Here is a 19557-nt window from a genome sequence, read left to right on the forward strand (position 1 = left end):
TGTACTACGTACGCAAACAAAAATAAACATACGGCAAAGGTATTCAAGACAGGTTGGCATGATGGGAGGTCAAATTTTTAACATAGACAAGAGACACTGGAAGAGGTGGCTGAAGCTTTCTATCTTTAAGCACAGCGGGTAAAGAAGGAAAATGAAAAAAAGACATGCTGTATTATAAAAATGGATGATGACGGTTCAAATGGCTCTGAGCACTATGGGAGGTCATCAGTCCTCTAGACTTAGAACTACTTAAACCTAACAAACTAAAGGAGATCACACACATCCACGCCTGAGTAAGGATTCGAACCTGCGACCGTAGCAGCAGCGCGGTTCCGGACTGAAGCGCCTAGAACCGCTCGGTCACAGCGGCCGGCTATTAAGATGGAGGTACATACGTATGTATGCATGTATGTTTGTGTGTATGTATGTTCCACATTTCCTACTAAACCATGGGATCGATGATGGAAAAGAAGTGTAGCTCACGACGCACACATATCCAGACTTTTTCATTCAATGAAAGTACTCAGTGACTCGCAACAAGTTTTACATATAATCTCAAATCTTTATTAAACTTTTTCTTGCTGACAGCTCTCGAAGAGTAATGAAATGACAAAAAGTTTATCGCTTACTGTATTTTCGCTGTTTATGCAGTAGAACTGCTGCGTCAGACATGACGTTTTAATTAAATATTTTTTTATCATTGACTGCATTCAGGAATCATTTTGCAGACGGTATTCGTCTATACCAATATAGCTCAGGCGACATGACGTCATAAACACTGAGATGCGTGAAGAACTATAGCATCTTGCATGGCGTTCAAATGTATTACTTCTTTGCTACCATCTGTATCGGCATCACAATTTGCAGACGGTATCCTCATAATACGCCGAATGTACTTACAAAATTATGTAACTGTATGACACATAGGAGGTAGACGTCATAAACATTCACCTGCGTGAATACGAAACTGCAGAGCGAAATTCGCTAGAGATGCAGACGAACTATGTGTGCAAATATGAGTGAACTACGTGAAATTTACGTGCAATATGTGTGACATGTGGGTATGCGGACAAAGCCAAGGGCAAGAAGCTCCTCTTAAACGCCTGGATACATTTCAGCTGTGTCTCATATATGTACTACTTGTTATTTGGAAAGAGATACTGTGAGGATAAGAACAAGTGATCTCATATTGGGGTAGGGTTGGTAATGTGGAGAGAGAAGACGGAAGTAGGAGATAGACAGACAGAGAAGGGCAGGAGGAGATGGACAGAGGGAGGAGGAAATAATCAGAGAGGGATGGATAGAGATAGGGAGGAGGAAGAGATAGACAAAGAGAGAGAGAGAGGAGGAGAAGATGGACAGAGGGGAAGGAGGAAATGAACACAGAAAGGGGAGATGAAATGGAGAGAGGGGAGATGAGGAGATAAACAGAGATAGGAAAGAGGAGGAATGGACAGAGAGAGGGGCAAGGAGACAATTGACAGAGAAAGGGAGAGAGGATTTGATGGACAGAGAGAGGAGGAGGAGGAGACAGATAGAAAAGCAAGGTTGACAGGGAGAAGGGAAAGGAGGAGATGGACCTACAGGGGGTGTGGGGGAGATAGAGGGGAGGAGATGGACAGAGGGGAAAGGAGCAGAATGACTGAAGAGGAATGAGGAGATGAACAGAGAAAGGAAAAACGAGGAGATGGACAGAGACAGGTGGAGGAAGAAATGGACAAAGAAAGGGCGAGAACAGGACAAAGAGAGGGGAAGGAGAGGGTTAGATAAAGAAAAGAGGAAACTGTCAGAGCGAGGGTTTGGACAGAGGGAGGGGGAGAACAAGATAGAAGATAGGCAATGAGAGGGAGTAGGACTTAGAAGAGATGAGGAGCAGATATGGGGGAAGAAAAGATTGATTTAGAGGGGGTAGGAGGAAATGGACAGAGGGGAAGGAGCACATGGACATAGCGGGAGGAACAGATGAATAGAAAGACAAGGGAGTAGGAGGTGGAAAGAGAGGGAGGAGTAGCAGATGGACAGGAAAACAAGGGAGGGGGGGGGTGAACTTCTAAGGGACCAAATTGCTGAGGTCATCGGTTCCTAGACTTACACACAATTTCCACTAACTTATTCTAAGTACAACACACATACCCATGCCCGAGGGAAGACTCAAAAAACAAGGGAAGAAGAGATGATTATAGAGAGTGGGAAGAAGGAGATGGACTAAGGAGATTGGAATAAATATATACCTTAGCAATGATGGGTACTCAGCTGGTATAATTATATTTTGCTGCACATAGACTTTCTTTAGATCATTACATATTGGTACAGGTTCTTGAAATAAAAATGATCTCGATTACTATTGTATTGAATATAACTCTTTTGAAGTTTTAAAATGAAAATACACACAATTTAGAATAACTCCTGAAATATTCAACATATCCGAAAATGACATTAAGGGCATGCTTTTGACCCAGAAAGCCGTGTATTTCGTAAGTTTTAAGTGGCCGCAAATATTTCGCAAAATACACCTTGAAAACTATGTTAATAAGGAAGCAAAATTAGGGATTAACGTGTCGTCGACGGTGAGGCCGATAGAGACGCAGCTCAAGCTCGATGCGAGACGGAACACGAGCTGACACTTATTGTCAGAGGGTCATGTGTCAAAAAATGCTACAAGGTAATGGGGATGGGTACACCTGTTTTGTTGATTTGTAGAAGGACCTTTGACTGAGCTGACTCAAATATATTCCTGGAAAACTCGGGAGGTGCTAATGTAGAAAGCAAGGACCAAAGGAAAAGTGCACATTATAAAAAGGTAGCAGTGGTTAACAACAGAGAGGAGAAATCAGACAAGACAGGTATTGGAAGAAGTGGTGCACAAACGTGTTGTTTTTCTCTAACGCTCAATATTTATGCTCGGTAATTAACAGAAAAAACATAAAAACAAGAGGCATAACAGTAGGAAATGAAAGGATAAAGACGATTAAATACAGAGATGACAAGCAGCGCTCTCAGAATGAGAGAGAGAACTACATTTTTAGTTGCAGAAGTGGAAGAAGTGAATAGGATAACGGCTAATGTAGGAAGTACGAAAGTTACGAGAATTAGAAAAAAAATGAAAGTTCGGTCGAAATATGATTATCAAGGAAACCACTTGGACGAAGAATAATCTCTTAGGTACTTAGAAAGTGTGATGGGGAGAAAAGCAATCTTTGTGAAGAAACAAAGAGTTAAATAAGAATCGACAAAATTGTTTTTGAAGACGTGTAAAGATTGATGATTGCACAAAGTCTCCCTATGGAACTAAGAAAGAAATTTGCAGAATGTTGAGTATAGTATTATACAGCAGTATTCACAAAAAAGAAAAAAAGACAAGTACTTGCGTAGTTTAAAGAAATGGTTGCAGAAAAATACTCCTAAAGTTAAATAGACTGATAGAATGAGAAGGAAGATGGGGGGAAGGAAGACTAGCGGAAATAGTAAAAACGAGGGCAACATCTTCGCTGGTATGTATACTGCTGACAAATTCCTGCAATGGGCATCTACCCCAGGCTAAGTTGTGGAAAAAAGAGTGGGAGGGGGGAAGAAGGCTTGGAATGCCGTAAGACATAACATGTAGATCACGTTAGCAGCGGATTCAGGAAGAGGTTCAAAGGAATTTAAAGTGAAGAACGTCCGTTTCTACCTGTTGTGACACAGATTAACCAAAGAAAAAGACAGAGGCATATCAAAAGTTTCTTAACATTTGTTATACATTTAATATTTAATTTCAAATTCACCATGAAATCTGACTGCGTTTATCCTACTTAGAACATTCTTAAGATAGAAGTTCTTTGGACACAACAGCATGGTGATATCATAAACATCGCATTGTTTGCACTGGGTGGTTATAATTGAAGTGCACCTACTCAGAGACATTCAGTGTGGGCTGTAACTATCGTATGGAAGCGAATCTTAGTAGATATTCTGATGCGTTAATGCGAAACCGATTTACTGTGGAAAAAGTTAGTTGCAGTATTGGCCACCAGTTTGCAAATCTGGCGCTGTGAATGCAAGAAAGACATATAGAAATGTTTCCATTTGTAATTGACTGGGAATGGGAGTTAGGCACAAATCGTCAAACGAGTGAGAAAGGATTATTGTTGTTTTTATTATTAATAGTCACTTACACAGTTTAAAAAGTTTTCGGTGGCGTCGAGTCACTGCCATACAGTACTTTTTAAAAGAGTAAACCAACATTTTATTGTGTATTATTATATTTATCTTTTGTACTATTTAGATTTCGGTTTTTATGCCATTATCGAGTACAATACTGAATGTTGTTAGACCATTATTAAGTCATATTTGTTAAGGCAGTCCAGACTTACACAGTTCCTTCAATAGGAGTACCAGAGACATAAAGGGATGCTTCAAAGCGCTAGCTTTGAACCTGAGGGTAAAAATTGGAACTAATTTTTTTTTTTCCAACCTAAATGCGTTCCTCATTAACGCAGTAGCGTGTCAACCAAGTTTCACTGCCATACGATAATTAAAGCCCCCACTGGATCTCCGTTAGTAGTTGCACCTTAATTGTAACCACCCAGTATGATCGTTCTAGATACTCCAACGGCTGCAACTGGGAAACATATTTGATTGTTTAATTTTTAGGGCAAAATTTCAAGGCGAACTCGCACATCCGTGTGAACTAAAACTACAACTATTGCCATATTGCTGGTAACGATGTTTCAGTATTAAAGTAATCTATCACTTGCTATGACTTGTCCGTGACTGCAGTTGCCTTGCGACAATCACTTAGAAGAAATAAAACGCATCTCAGGCACAGACTTCCAGCACAGTCTTTAAAACCAACTATTTGGGTCTCTCTGCCTCAAAAAAACGCCTGTCGCTGCAAAGTTTCGAAGGACGTGCATATCGGCGTCGCCAGTTGTCGGTGGTCACTCGTGGCGACAGACCTTGAGCGCGGCGATAACCAGGAGCGTCCCGTGACCACCGGCACGCCACGTGCGCCGCAGTGGAGGGACTGTCCGCGTGCAGTCGTCCCCTCATACCCGGAGTGGCCAGCACGACGGCTCTTGTTGCACTTTCACTGGGACGGGGCCGGGAACCAACTGGAGCTCTCACGGTTCGTTTGCTTCCTGGTCGCCAGACATTTTCAATATATTATTCCATCATACCACAATCAGCATTAGTGTTTTACAGTTCATTATGCGTCTCACTCTTGCAGTGGATGTCAACTGCAGGACTGTTCCACCCCACTGTACGCTACATCTATAGCTAAAATCTGAAAACCACTTTGAAGTGCATGGAAAAGGATTGTATTGTATTGTATCGTACGTTAACCTAGAGATGACGGAGAGGATCCGTCCCCGCCGCAGCCGCAGTGGTGGTCCACAACCCCACGACGACTACCGCAATCTACTTCACCCCTCCGCCGCCCCACACCGAACCCAGGGTTATTGTGCGGCTCGGCCCCCGGTGGACCCCCCAGGGCACGTCTCACATCAGACGAGTGTAACCCCTTCGTTTGCGTGGTAGAGTAATGGTGGTGTAGGCGTACGTGGAGAACTTGTTTGCGCAGCAATCGCCGACATAGTGTAACTGAGGCGAAATAAGGGGAACCAGTCCGCATTCGCCGAGGTAGGTGGAAAACCGCCTAAAAGCCATCCACAGGCTGGCCAGTTTACCGGACCTCGACACAAATCTGCCGGGCAGATTCGTGCCAGGACCAGGAGCTCCTTCCCGCCCCGAAAGTCGTGCGTCAGACCGCACGGCCAACCGGGCGGGCTACGGAAAAGGATACTTCCCGATGTACTAGTTATTAGCTCTTTTCTTCGTTCTATTTGGTTATGGTGCGTGGGAAGAACGATTGCTTAACCGTCTCGAAGCGGTCAATTGAAGTCATAAAGTCTGTAAATTAATCCTCGATCACATTTGGCACTTATTTCACAAATGTTCATCTTGATCACATACGGCAGATAATTCATAATGATCGGTTTCTTCTTACTGCCATCGACAGATCTGTTACGATGAGGAAAAGAAATCTCTAATGTGGCAAAAGTAAGTTCAATTGGATGAGGGCTTAATACACAAAAAATCTAGAAATATATAATAAACATGGCTAATAATCCTTCATACTAGCCATACAAACCGTTAAAAGCAGTCTGACACAAGTATCATCGCAAGTAATCTGTGCACTTAGGTACATAACAAGGGTTGGTGATGGCCTGCGCCATCGTATGCTTAAACAAACATAACTGTAACCAGTGAGGGCAACGATGTACACAAGTACCGCCCAGTACCGGCTACAGTTATGATTATACAGGGTTGTCCGAAAAGATGCTGTATCTCATATGGGACTGAGTTTTATTTCATTTTACTTCTTCGACCTGTACTCCTTGGTTCTCAGTATATGTGGGAAGTCTTTTGACCATACAGGCCATAGCTCGTTCACATTTTTCCGAAGGTATAGAACGAACAAGCTGTGTTATGCGCTTTGTAAGGCCATTAACGTCAGTAGGTCTTGTAGTATACATGCGTTCTTTCAACATTCCCCGTAACCAGAAAGCGCCTGGAGTCGAGTCGGGCTAAAGGTCCACATCTTGAAATCCACCGTCTACCAAATGTTTCGTCCAGCTAGTCTCGAACTTTTCAGGAATAACGTGATGGTGCGACGATCTCTGGAATCAGCCGGATGTTAAGATACGAAGGAAAACAATGTCAACAATAAAATTCTGCAATATGTCTAGGTAAAAATCTCTCGTTACTGGTTGATCCTTAAAAAATATGGACCAAGTACGGAAAACTTTGAAATACCACACCATGGTTAAGTTTCGGAGAGGATCATGTTTGCTCTATTAGTCATGGGGACTGTCTGTACTCCATATGACGGAACTGTGGTTATTCATGTTGCCGCTTCGTTTGGGATAAAGAACACAACATTAGGGTTTATATCCGTCATTTCTAGTAACACTTCTTCATCTCGTACACGAGCGATGTTACCAGCGTCAGATAGGGCCTGTAAGGCTTGAATGTGGTGTGGCTTCATTCCCAGATCGACGAGGACAATTCTTAAGACATTTGTCTAAGTGATTCCGTTTTCCAATGCTAATCTCTTACTTCACTGTTCTGGACTCCTAATAATTTTGCCTTGAGCATTTATGATGCTATCTTTTGTTCGAACATTTGTTACAAGTCCTCTGTTTCCTATACAATCATTGGTCCAGGACTCGGTGCGAATAAATTTCTCATGCTGTCGACGGATAATTAAACGGCTTGGAAGATGCTTATGAAACCACTGCTAAAATAATTTTCTTTGTATTTTAGTTAACCCAAACACTTCCATCCGTGCTCCTGCCTCTCTCCTCTCTTCCACATTAAGTCGGGTAGCCATGCCTAGTTTGCATCAAAAGAAAATTTAAAATTGTGTCCTACCGTATGAGTGGTAACATCTTTTTGGACAATCATGCAGAAGTATAGGACACCCCCGAGCCATCACTAGCACTTGATTTGTACCTACGTGCATAGATGACACTTGTGTTAAAATACTTTTAACTGTATGCATGGCTAATATGTACATATGTATGGCTAAAATGTATAATTGTTAGCCATGTTTTTATGTATTCCTAATGTTTTTTTCCTCTTTGAAACAGATCAGATGATGGCAGGAAGTCGAAACTAGCAAATGTTAACTGCATAGCTTATGTGATCAAGATGAACATTTGTGTATAAAGCTTCGAAGCGAGCTGTATTTAGTCTAATCTTATCTTCGGGATCCCTACGGCAGCTTTACGTAAGCGATTTTAGCATATTCCAAGATTCCTCACTTAGCCTTGGTTCTTGAGACTTTGCAAGTAGGTTTGCGGTAGCGATAGCTGAGGTATGTCTGTAGGCGTCTGCCAGCTCCAGCATATCCATGACGCTCTCCCATACGCCAATTAAACCTGTGACAACTTGCGCTGCCCTTCTTTGCATACGTTCTATACCCCAAATAGTCCTATTTAGTACGGGTCCCACACTCTTGAACAATATAGTAGCATGGATCACAAGTGTTTTATAAGCAGTTGTCGTTGTAGATTATTTGCATTTCCCAGTATCCGCCACGAAGTGTACTATCTTTTTTACCTACGACTGAGCCAATGTGACCGGTCCGCTTCGTGGTCTACAAATTATGACATCCCGCTATTTGCATTACTTGTCTGATTCCAATTGTGTCTCAGTGATAATGCATTCACAGTGCATTTAAGAAGTATATAATTTTACTTTTGAGAACATTAAAAGCAAATGCCAATTTTTACACCACTTTGAAGCGTTATCAACATATAACTGAATACTTGTGTACCTTTTTTTTGACAGTACGTTATCTGAGATGACTGCATTATTTGTAATACTTTTGAGGCTACTATTCGTATTGTGTACTAGGTCAGTAGTATATAACATGAACCGCAAGGCTTCTATCAAACTTCTTTGGGCTACATCTGAAATTACTTCTGCGTCTGTAGATTATTCTCCATCCAAGGTAAGACAAGCATTATTGCTACCAATTCCTCAGTCGAGCTTAAACTTCTCTTTATATCATATCTACCTATCACTTACGCCTTTGTCTCGCATTGTGCGTGGGGCTGGCTTGGTTAAATCGGATTTGGCATGTTAATTTGAAGGGGCGTCCGGATGCCCTTCTTGCCGCCACCCCGTACCCTCGGGATGGAATCAGAGTACCCCATCTGCCTGCGTCTAGTGTAAATCATGTAAAAGTGAGGATGTGTGTCAAATGTCTGTGAGTCGTGTAACTGAGGCGGGACTTGGGGACCAGCCCGGTATTCACCAAGAGGGATGTGGAAAACCGCCTCAAACCCACATCCAGGCTGGCCGGCACACCGGCCCTCGTTGTTAACCCGGCGGGTGGATTCGATCCGGGGCCGGCGCGCCTACAGTAGTGCTCTCGGCTATCCTGGCGGGCCTCTCCTGATATCATATATTATATATTATACGTGTCACTGTTAAAATGGAAAGTTAGTTACAAGACTGGCCCATACGATCGTATGCTGGTTTGCGGGAGTAATAACAACCAGACAAGCGAAGTGGTGCGATGGTTAGGACGGCAGATTAGCGTTCCGGAAGAACGAGATTCAAGTCTCTGTCCGATCATTGTTGCTTTAGCTTCCCTTAAATCAGATCAGGCGAGTGCTAGAATGTTTCCTTTAGACCTATTTCCTTCTGCGTCCTTGAGCGGTTGAGGTAATATGCTGTCTTTAGTGTCAACGACGTCGATGAGATTTCAAACTGCAGCGTTCTTGAGCGGTTGAGGTAATATGCTGTCTTTAGTGTCAGCGACGTCGATGAGATTTCAAACTGCAATCTTTCTCTCTTTCATAGACGAGGAATGGTAGATTTCAAAGTACAACAAAGACTTCATTATATTATTAAGAGATTATACACAGTGGATTCAATTATTATCCATAGAATAGATTTCCACGATTTTGGAGTGAAGACTTTAGATTGATATATCACAGTCACGAACATCGGTGATTATGTAGACAGTGTCGGTATGGTTAGAAAATATATGAAGAATATCTAATTATTTCCGCACCAACATGTTGCTCATTTACTTATGTTACTGAAGTTAATTTAGACTATGGTTGTCATAAAGGAATTTAGTTTCATTTGTAACATTTCGGAGAAATTGCATTTTTATAATAGTTGTCCCATATCTCCTTTCCTAGAACTTTTCTAGGAGATAGTACGTCTGAGACTTTATTAAAAAAGTGCCATTTAGATAAACTGTCTAGGACGCTCTAAAAGCAGTCTCTCCAACTGCCGGTAATTTTCTGGAAGGTGGAGGAAACGGTGCATACTTTTAATGAAACGTGGCTAAAATTAGAACCTTCAGAACTGAGTATGATAATCTGAAAAGTTTGCTGCTCTGTTTCTCTTTGCTTAAAATTTATTCTTTTTAATTTATTAAGGTAAGGACTTTTTATTACATTCTCTATTTTGTTAGAGAATCTAATTTTTATCATCTGGAAAGTTTGACACTCTGTTTCTCTTTGCTTAAAATTTATTCTTTTTAACTTATTAAGATAAGGACTTTTTATTACATTCTCTATTTTGTTAGATAATCTAATTTTTATCACCTGGAAAGTTTGACACTCTGTTTCTCTTTGCTTAAAATTTATTCTTTTTAATTTATTAAGGTAAGAACTTTTTATTACGTTTTCTATTTTGTTAGAGAATCTAATTTTCATCATTTTAATGGTAAACGTTTTCACCGTTTCCTCCACCCTACAGCAAATTACCGACAGTTGGAGAGATAGCTTTTAGTGTGTCCTAAACAGTTAGTCTAGAACGCATTTCATCAATAAAGTCCGAGGAAAAGGTGAAGGCAAGGAGAAATGGGACAATAATCACAAAAGTACTATTTTTCTGAAATGTTGTAAATAGAACTAAATTCATTTATGACAACCATAGCATAAATAGAAAGTGATGTTCTTATTTATAAATTAATGCACAATAAAACATTTACCTTTTAAGTTCACGGAGGATGTATGTCTTTTTTGTCTTCTGAAGGGCATTAAACAATACATTTTCCTGTACAGTGGTTTCCCAGAAAACTTTATTAATCGTTTTAGCAGTGCGTCGAAAGTGACAGTGTACAACAGGTGCCTTAGAACAAGTAAGGACGTGGTAGACCTCATATGGGATGAGCGTCTCCCGCTGCCACCTAAAAGGTTCAGGTACTGCAAGTGCCCAGGCATAGCATGGGGGAAACTATTTTGATCATCTGTTGCAGCAAACCATTACTAGGCGCACGCGCCCTTCACTAATAATATCTGAACTTGAAGATAATCCGTTGTTGTTATTGAGCTCTTTAGTAGTACAGAGACTGGTTTGATGCAGCTCTCCATGCTACCCTGCCCTTGCAAGCTTCTTCATCTCGAAATATCTACTGTAACCTACATTCTTCTGAATATGCTTAGTGTATTCATCTCTTGCTCTCCCTCTACGATTTTTACCCTCCACACTAATACTAAATTGGTGATACCTTGATGCCTCAGAACATGTCCTACCGACCGATCTCTTCTTGTCAAGTTGTGCCACAAATTCCTCTTTTTTCCAGTTCTATTCAGTACCTCCTCATTAGTTACGTGATCTCCCCACTAATCTTCAGCATTCTTCTGTAGCACCGTATTTCGAAAGCCTCTATTCTATTCTTGTCTAAACTATTTATCGTCCATGTTTCACTTCCATACATGGCTACACTCCATGCAAATACTTTCAGAAAAGACTTCCTGACACTTCCATCTGTACTGGATGATAACAAATTTCTCTTCTTCAGAAATGCTTTCCTCGCCGATGCCAGTCTACATTTTATATCCTCCCTACTTCGACCATCATCAGTTATTTTGCTCCCCAAATAGGAAAACTTACCGACTACTTTAAGTGACTCATTTCCTAATCTAATTCCTTCAGCATCACCAGATTTAATTCGACTACATCTTATTGTCCTCGTTTTGCTTTTGTAGTTATTCATCTTATATCCTCCATTCAAGACACTGTCCATTCCGTTCAACTGCTCTTCCAAGTTCTTCGCTGTTTCTGACGGACTTACAATGTCATCGGCAAACCTCGAGGTTTTTATGTCTTTTCGATGGATTTTAATTCTTACTCCAATTTTTTCTTTTTTTTCCTTCACTGCTTACTGCTTCCTCAATATATATATATTGAATAACATCAGGGATAGTCTACAACTCTCCCCAACCACTGCTTCCCTTTCATGCCCCTCGAGTCTTATAACTGCCATCTGGTTTCTATACAAAAGTAAATAGCCTTTCGCTCCCTGTATTTTACCTCTGCCACCTTCAGAAGTTGAAAGAGAATATTCCAGTCAACATTGTCAACAGCTTTCTCTAAGTGTACAAATGCTAGAAACGTAGGTTTGCCTTTCCTTAATCTATCTTCTAAGATAAGTCCAGGGTCAGTATTGCTTCATGTGTTCCAACATTTCTGCGGAATCCAAACTGATCTTCTCCACGGTCGTCTTCTACCAGCTTTTCTATTCGTCTGTAAAGAATTCGAGTTAGTATTTTGCAGCCGTGGCTTATTAAACGGATAGTTCGGTAATTTTCACACCTGTCAATACCTGCTTTCTTTGGGATTGCAATTATTATATTCTTCTTGAAGTCTGAGGGTATTTCACCTGTTTCATATATCTTGTTCACCAGATGGTAGACTTTTGTCAGGGCTGGCTCTCCCAAGGCTATCAGTAGTAGTAATGGAATGTTGTCTACTACTGGGGCTTTGTTTCTACTAACGTCTTTCAGTGCTCTGTCAAACTCGTCACGCAATATCATGTCTACCATTTCATCTTCGTATACGTCCTCCTCCACTTCCATAATATTGCCCTCCAGTATAACATCCTTGTATGGACCGTCTTTATAGTCCATCCACCTTTCTGCTTTCCCTTCTTTGCTTAGTACTGGGTTTACATCTGTGTGCTTGATATTCATGTAAGTCATCCTCTTTTCTCCAAAGGTCTCTTTAATTTTCCTGTAGGCAGTATCTATCTTACCTTTAGTGATATGTGTCTCTATATCCTTACGTTTGTCCTTTAGCCATCCCTGCTTGGCCATTTTGCATTTCCTGTCGATCTTATTTTTGAGGCGTTTGAATTCCTTTTTGCCTGCTTCATTTACTGCATTTTTATATTTTCTCCTTTCATCAATTAAATTCAATATCGATTCCGGTACTCAAGGATTTCTACTAGCCCTCGTCTTTTTACCTACTTCATTCTCTGTTTCCTTGACTATTTCATCTCTCAAACCTACTCATTCTTCTTCTACTGTATTTCTTTCCCCCGTTCTTGTCAATAGTTCCCTAATGCTCTCTCTGAAACTCTCTACAACCTCTTGTTCTTTTAGTTTATCCAGGTCCCACCTCCTTAAATTCATACCTTTTTGCAGTTTCTTCAGTTTTATTCTACAGTTCATAAGGATTAGATTGTGGTCAGAGTCCACATCTGCCCCTGAAAATGTCTTACAATTTAAAAACCTAGTTCCTAAATCTCTGCTTTACCATTAAATAATCTATCTGAAACCTTTCAGTGCCTCCAGGCCTCTTCCACGTATACAACATTCTTCGATGATTCTTAAACCAAGTGTTAGTTATGATTAAGTAATGTTTTGTGTAAATTTCTACTAGGCGACTGCCTCTTTCATTCTTTACCCCCGTCCCATTTTTACTCACTACTTTTCCTTCTAGTCCTTCTCCTACTGTCGAATTCCAGTCCCAAATGACTATTAATTTTTCGTCTCTCCTCACTACCTTGAAACGTCCTCTTTGAACAATTATACATGACTGTGCTTAAAATTTCTATCTTAGTACAGCTATAAAACTTTATTTTATCCATTGCTGCAGTGCTGCTAGAAACTAGATATTAAACAAAATGAGCAAACTCTCAACTAGAAAGACAATAGATGTAAAATGTTTCTCATCATTTCATCAGGCATTTTAGTAAATACCATAAATTAAGAGCTCCGCAGTATAATCATATGTTTTCAAGTTTGAGCGTGTTGTATTTGCGATGCTTTCTACAAAGAAATGTCAATAGCGAGGATAATGGCCTCTTTTTTTTCTCCACCTGTGCCTCTGAAAGGCACACACTAATTGCTTTTTTCCAGGCGACTGTCGCGCAGCTGGGTGCCCACAACGCATTACGTGAAGGTCACTTAACTTTCTTTCCGAAATATTTACGACACCAGTTTGCACTACAGTGACAGTCTCATATAAAAATTTCACAGGTCGAAATATTTGTGTTACAAATCTGTAGAAGCAAAATCCTATAAATATAACAGTGTCCAAAAAATTTTTGCCGGCATTGTGGTACATTTACACATTTACACACATTTCATAGCTCTTAAAGTAGGATTCTTGGTTTCCAACATCCTTTTTCACAAGTCAGAGTCCCTAACCACTACTCATTGTTCCTTACTTTATTACACATGTACATAGTCGTCAATACTTCTTCAATATTTCATCATAATAAATACGTAGCATAATCAAATTCCTCACATAGCATCAGCTTATTGATCATAAACATACATCAACAGTATAATACACATTGTCATCATAATAATAACAGCATAAAAACTCAGCCAAATCTCAAAAACGTCGTAGCTTTCTGCAATAATTTCAAAACCTAAAGAAAATTCTCTGCTCATTTCAAGTGTCATCTACGTCAAACGTACTTTAAAAATCGTGATCCATACCAAATATATCATTCAAAGCTCGCATAGTATCACAATGGTTAGGGGAAAAATATGAACAGTTCACAAAGTACAGACAAAATACAATTTCATAAGTGTGAAAGTATCCAACTGTGTAACTGGGTAAACATGTGTCACTGACACAGTAAAAAATTTTTTTGTTTCTCTGTTAAATAATCAGATAGGTGTGTAATTCAGTGTTAGAGAAATACGGTATCGATGTGTACAGTTGTATAAGCAAATACCATATTAGCTAGGGCTCCTTGTGCTTGCCAAACACATGGTACACAAAGTAAGCGTGTACCCCCCTGAGGATTAATGTAATTATACCCTCAGGTGTTACAGATTACAGCTATAGAATGAAATGTATCACAGAAAACCTTTGTATCATTGTGATTCAAAAATCTTTAAAAATAAATGTTTTAAGTACAAAATTAATCACTCAAATACGTGTACTGTAGCGATAAACTGTGCGTCTTGTTGTAAGATAATCTCTGTGGAAGTGTCGTAGTTATCGTCCTCCGAAAGCTAAGTTCTGCTGCAGTCAATGTACTTACCCCATGATAAACAAAAGTGAAATACTTACTTATTACAGTTATTGCCGTGATGAAGAAAGTACTGTGCTGTAACGTATTGTTGTGCTATGGAAAAGGCTGTCTCATTGTAGCTATACCACAAACGTTACTACTAAAACATGTTTTCCTTTCCAGAAGAATTCAGAAAAACAGTGCAGATGTAAAATAGAAACACCGCAAAAGCAACATTGTAAATTGTCACTCATTAGTAGCGTCGTGATAAAATCGTGTAGCTGTCACATAAACTAAGCACTGCGTCATCTGGTATCTCACAGAAAGTACTTTAAATCCAGAATGTATTTTCAAGTAAACCAAAATGTTGCATTACAATCTCATTAGCAGTACCAGTATATGTTCTAAGTATGTAAGCCTGATAGTCGATACGTAATCGTGCCACTAACAAGCAAGAATGTACAAATAACAACACTATGTCGTCTGTTCACTATAACAATCCATTCGTAATTTCTGTTTAAGAATGTTCCCTAGGTTCTAGACTGGATAGTTAACTCCAAAACTTTGTTGCATGTTAACAGTTTCTTAGTGTGACAAATTGTACTAGTAGCGTGAAGTAAAAAGTTTTATGGCAAAGCCTAAGTTAAAAAACAGATTCTCTTTCAATAAACGGTTTTACATGTGAACTGTGGTGTACTCTTCCTATATGAAACGTCCCCTTTGAACAATTATACACGTCTGTGCTTACACTGACACACAATATGTTTAGCGCAACGCAATCTGACTTTCAATAATCCCTACAAAAGAATGGCCCTGACTAACATTAGCCTATACGTTTCACAAATCACTTACCTCACAAAAATCTTAGTTACTCGAACTGCTACAATACAGCGAGCGCCAATACTGCCAGCTAAATAAAAGATTCAAACTACTGAAGGCACTAACTACTGATAGGCACAGTTAGCAAAAGAAAGATTTTGATTGAGAACAAACAATGTATTTACCTTAATATTGTTCAAAAGTCATATATATATATATATATATATATATATATATATATATATATATATATATATATATATATATCAGTTCATGACATCCAGTCTTACCAATTTACTCTTTCTTAATGAGACACGTCCAGATCGTCCGCTCTCAAAATTCAGCCATCTCTCTCCCCACATCCACCACTGCTGGCGGCTCAACTCCAACTGCGCAACCCTACGCGCTGTTAAAATCCAGCTGCCCAACACTACAATGGCAGACAACAATGCAAACTAGCCACAGACTGCACACAGCACAGCCAGTGATTTTCATACAGAGCGCTACGTGGCGTTACCAATAAGAAAACCTAAACAGCCTACTTACAATCTGAATTATTTCTTTTATCTCATCATACATTTCTTCAATCTCTTCGTTATCTGTGGAGCTAGTTCGCGTGGGTTTCGTGTCTATCTTGGCCACAATAATGCGTTCACCGTGCTGTTCGTAGTAGCTTACCTGCACTCCTATTTTTTAATTCATTATTAAACCTACTCTTGCATTACCCCTATTTGATTTTGTATTTATAACCCTGTATTCACCTGATCAAAAGTCTTGTTCCTCCTGCCACTGAACTTCACTAATTCCCACTATATCTACCTATAACCTATCCATTTCCCTTTTTAAATTTTCTAATCTCCCTGCCCGATTGAGGAATCTGACATTCCACGCTCCGTTTCGCAGAATGCCACTTTTGTTTCTCCTGATAACGACATACTCCTGAGTAGTCCCCCACCTGGAGATCCGAATGGGGGACTATTTTACCTCCGGAATATTTTACCCAAGAGGACGCCATCGTCACTGCATGCCCTCGGGAAAAATTACGTATGTACGAGTGTAATCCCAAAAGTAAGGTCTCCTATTTTTTTATAAGTACAGAACTCTCTTTGTGTGGCAGTTGGTCACACTGTTATGAAGAGTGCTTCCCGCGCTGTGTGTAAACTTGCGTACCCCGCGTTGAGGCTCTCAGTCTTGGCTTGGTAGCCGTTGAGAATGGAGCTCCAGTTGGATGTTACCGCCAAGTGCGAATTGCGCTCAGTTATTCGGTTTTTGAACTCATAGGGCACTGCGCCGATTGAAATCCATCGCCAATTGACGGAAGGGTATGATGATTCGTGCATGGAAGTCAAAAATATTCGTAAGTGGTGTAGAGAGTTTGCAGCTTGTCGGACCGAAATTCACGACGAACAAAGAAGTGGGAGACCGTCACTTTCTGAGGAGACAGTGTTGAAGGTTGAGCAAAGCATGCGTGAAAATTGGCGGATCACCCTGGATGATCTCTGCACGTTGGTTCCTGAGGTTTCCCGAAGCACCGCTCACAGAACTTTAACGGAAACACTGAACTGCCGGAAGCTGTGCTTAATATGAGTGCCACAAACGGCAACGAGTTGATGCTTCCAGCTCATTTCTTCATCGCCTTGCAGCCGAACAGGACAACTTTCTGGACTCAACTGTCACGGGTGACGAAACCTGGGCATGGCATACCACTTAACACCTGAGACCAAGCAACAATCAGGCCAGTGGCAGCATCCTTCTCGCAGCATGGCGGCGAGCTGGTATGACATGGACATACAAAACCTGCCACAGCGTCTACAAAAATGGCTCGACAGAAATAGTGATTATGTCGAAAAATAGCTAAATGTTCAAGCTGTAAACTCATGTAAACCGTTGTAGAAATAAACAGGTAGATACCTATAAAAAAAGACCTTAATTTTGGGATTACCCTAGCAGTTTTCCCTTGCTTTCATTCGTTCGCAGTACCTGCACAGCAAGGCCGTTTTGGTTAGTGTTACAAGGCCAGATCAGTCAATCGCCCAGACTGTTTCCCCTGCAACTACTGAAAAGGCTGCTGCCCCTCTTCAGGAACCACACGTTTGTCTGGCCTCTCAACAGATACCCCTCCGTTGTGGTTGCACCTACGGCACGGCTATCTGTATCGCTGAGGCACGCAAGCCTCCCCACCAACGGCTAGGTCCATGGTTCAGGGGGGGAATGGTTATTTTTCACTTTTACACTGGAAAAAGAATCAGTTATTTAACGTACAAACACATTATTTCCAGGCTGATATATTAAGAACTTTAAGAACACCTGTTGACTTAGAAAATTTCTGTTTCTCTACTTGAGCGTTGATAATCACCCTACAATAATAGTAAGACAGTTTTGGTGGTATTACCGTATGAGTTAAACGTACCAAAAATTTTTCCAAGCAAAATGTGCAGCTTTTGTAGCTCTGTTCAACCATACTGATTTTGTACAGTCATTTCAAATTCTGAAGTGAACCTCGTAGCCGTTTTCCAGTAGATCTGAAGCAATGTGAGACTTACTATTCGAATGTTTCTCAGTAGTTTGCATTGGGTTGTATCCATTAAAAATCTTTAAGTTACTCACACTTTTCGCAACGCTTGCTATGTAATCAATTATGGCCACTCGACAGTTTGGTGATGTACTAAACGTCCTGTCATATCGTTCGGAAATAAGTGCTTCATGATTTTTCAACCTATACAGAAATTTAGAGCTTTTATGCCCACTGGAAAGTCAAGCTATTCGATCTTAGGATACATTCCAAATGTTCGCAAAATGCCAAGCTTTGGTATACACGTCTATAAAGTTATCCTTTTAATTTACCTTTTTAGTAGACGGGACTTATCGGTACCATTTGACGTATCGGATTATTTATTCTTCGAAGGGTATGTGATAAATGTGAACCAAAAAGGTAATAATTAAGCAATATATTCAGTATAATATTTGACTTAAATTCCTTAACTGTCTGCAATTCCGTTTTCAGCTGCCTAGTCATCATTCATGGCTGGATGGCTTAATTTTTAGATCCTTCATTTGAAAGTTCGCTGAACGATCGTAGAGTAATATTATCTTACTTCACTTTTCTTGTGGTATTCTTTAGATAGCCTCCCTGTTTCTGTTTGGGCCCGTAATTAGAAAACTTTAGCCTCTAACCAACGCATCGTTCTGAATTGTTAAGATAAATGCATATTTTGCAACTAGCACGTAAAATTTGTGACTGAAATGAAAATAGAAGAATAATGTTATAACGTATGCCCATTTAGTTTTTTTACAGACATAAAGGGCCAAGAAAGTCAAACTGTACAAATGGTTCAAATGGCTCTGACCACTATGGGACTTAATATCTGAGGCCATCAGTCCCCTAGAACTTAGAACTACTTAAATCTAACCAACCTAAGGACATCACACACATTCATGTCCGAGGCAGGATTCGAACCTGCGACCGTAGCGGTCTCACCGTTCCAGACTGTAGCGCCTAGAAGTGCTCAGCCACAGCAGTCAAACTGTGCACGCTGATGTGTCATTTGTGGTCAACAACACGTTACTTGCATTCATTTCTCTTTTCCACTGCAAGCAAATATCTCAAATTTGGCAGCATCATCGTATCCCTTTGTGAAATAATAGCTGAAATTTCGACCTTGGTAACTGTAAGTTCACGTAATGCGATTCTTTAATTCTGAATTGCCTCTACTACAGTGTCCGGCCTACAGTGAACCGACAACTTTACATTTCGCGCTTTATCTCTAGGCTGCACAGTAGTAACGAGAAAACCTGGAGCTTCGCTGATTTTTAAGTAGACCAAAGCTATCATAAACAGACTTGGACATCAGCTGAAATGTTTGTTCTTAACCGTTGAATTTCGTCTTTTAGATTTAGTAGGATCGTTCGGGAATATGCTCACCAACTCAGATCTCACATCAAATAATCACCGTGGTCAAAGTTATACA

The 19557-nt window shown here is 40.3% G+C and overlaps 1 protein-coding gene across 1 annotated transcript in view; it reads left to right on the plus strand.

Annotated features, from left to right (window-relative positions):
• The first annotated feature begins 5026 nt into the window (after positions 1-5026).
• Positions 5027-19557, plus strand: part of LOC126335904 (ATP-binding cassette sub-family C member 4-like) — a 227009-nt gene continuing 212478 nt past the window's right edge. Inside the window, exon 1 of the mRNA XM_049999377.1 lies at positions 5027-5107. The gene's annotated coding sequence lies outside the window, so the exon portion shown is untranslated. The remainder of the gene's footprint in view (positions 5108-19557) is intronic.

Source organism: Schistocerca gregaria, chromosome 2 (assembly GCF_023897955.1).
Source record: "Schistocerca gregaria isolate iqSchGreg1 chromosome 2, iqSchGreg1.2, whole genome shotgun sequence".
Taxonomy (NCBI): domain Eukaryota; kingdom Metazoa; phylum Arthropoda; class Insecta; order Orthoptera; family Acrididae; genus Schistocerca; species Schistocerca gregaria.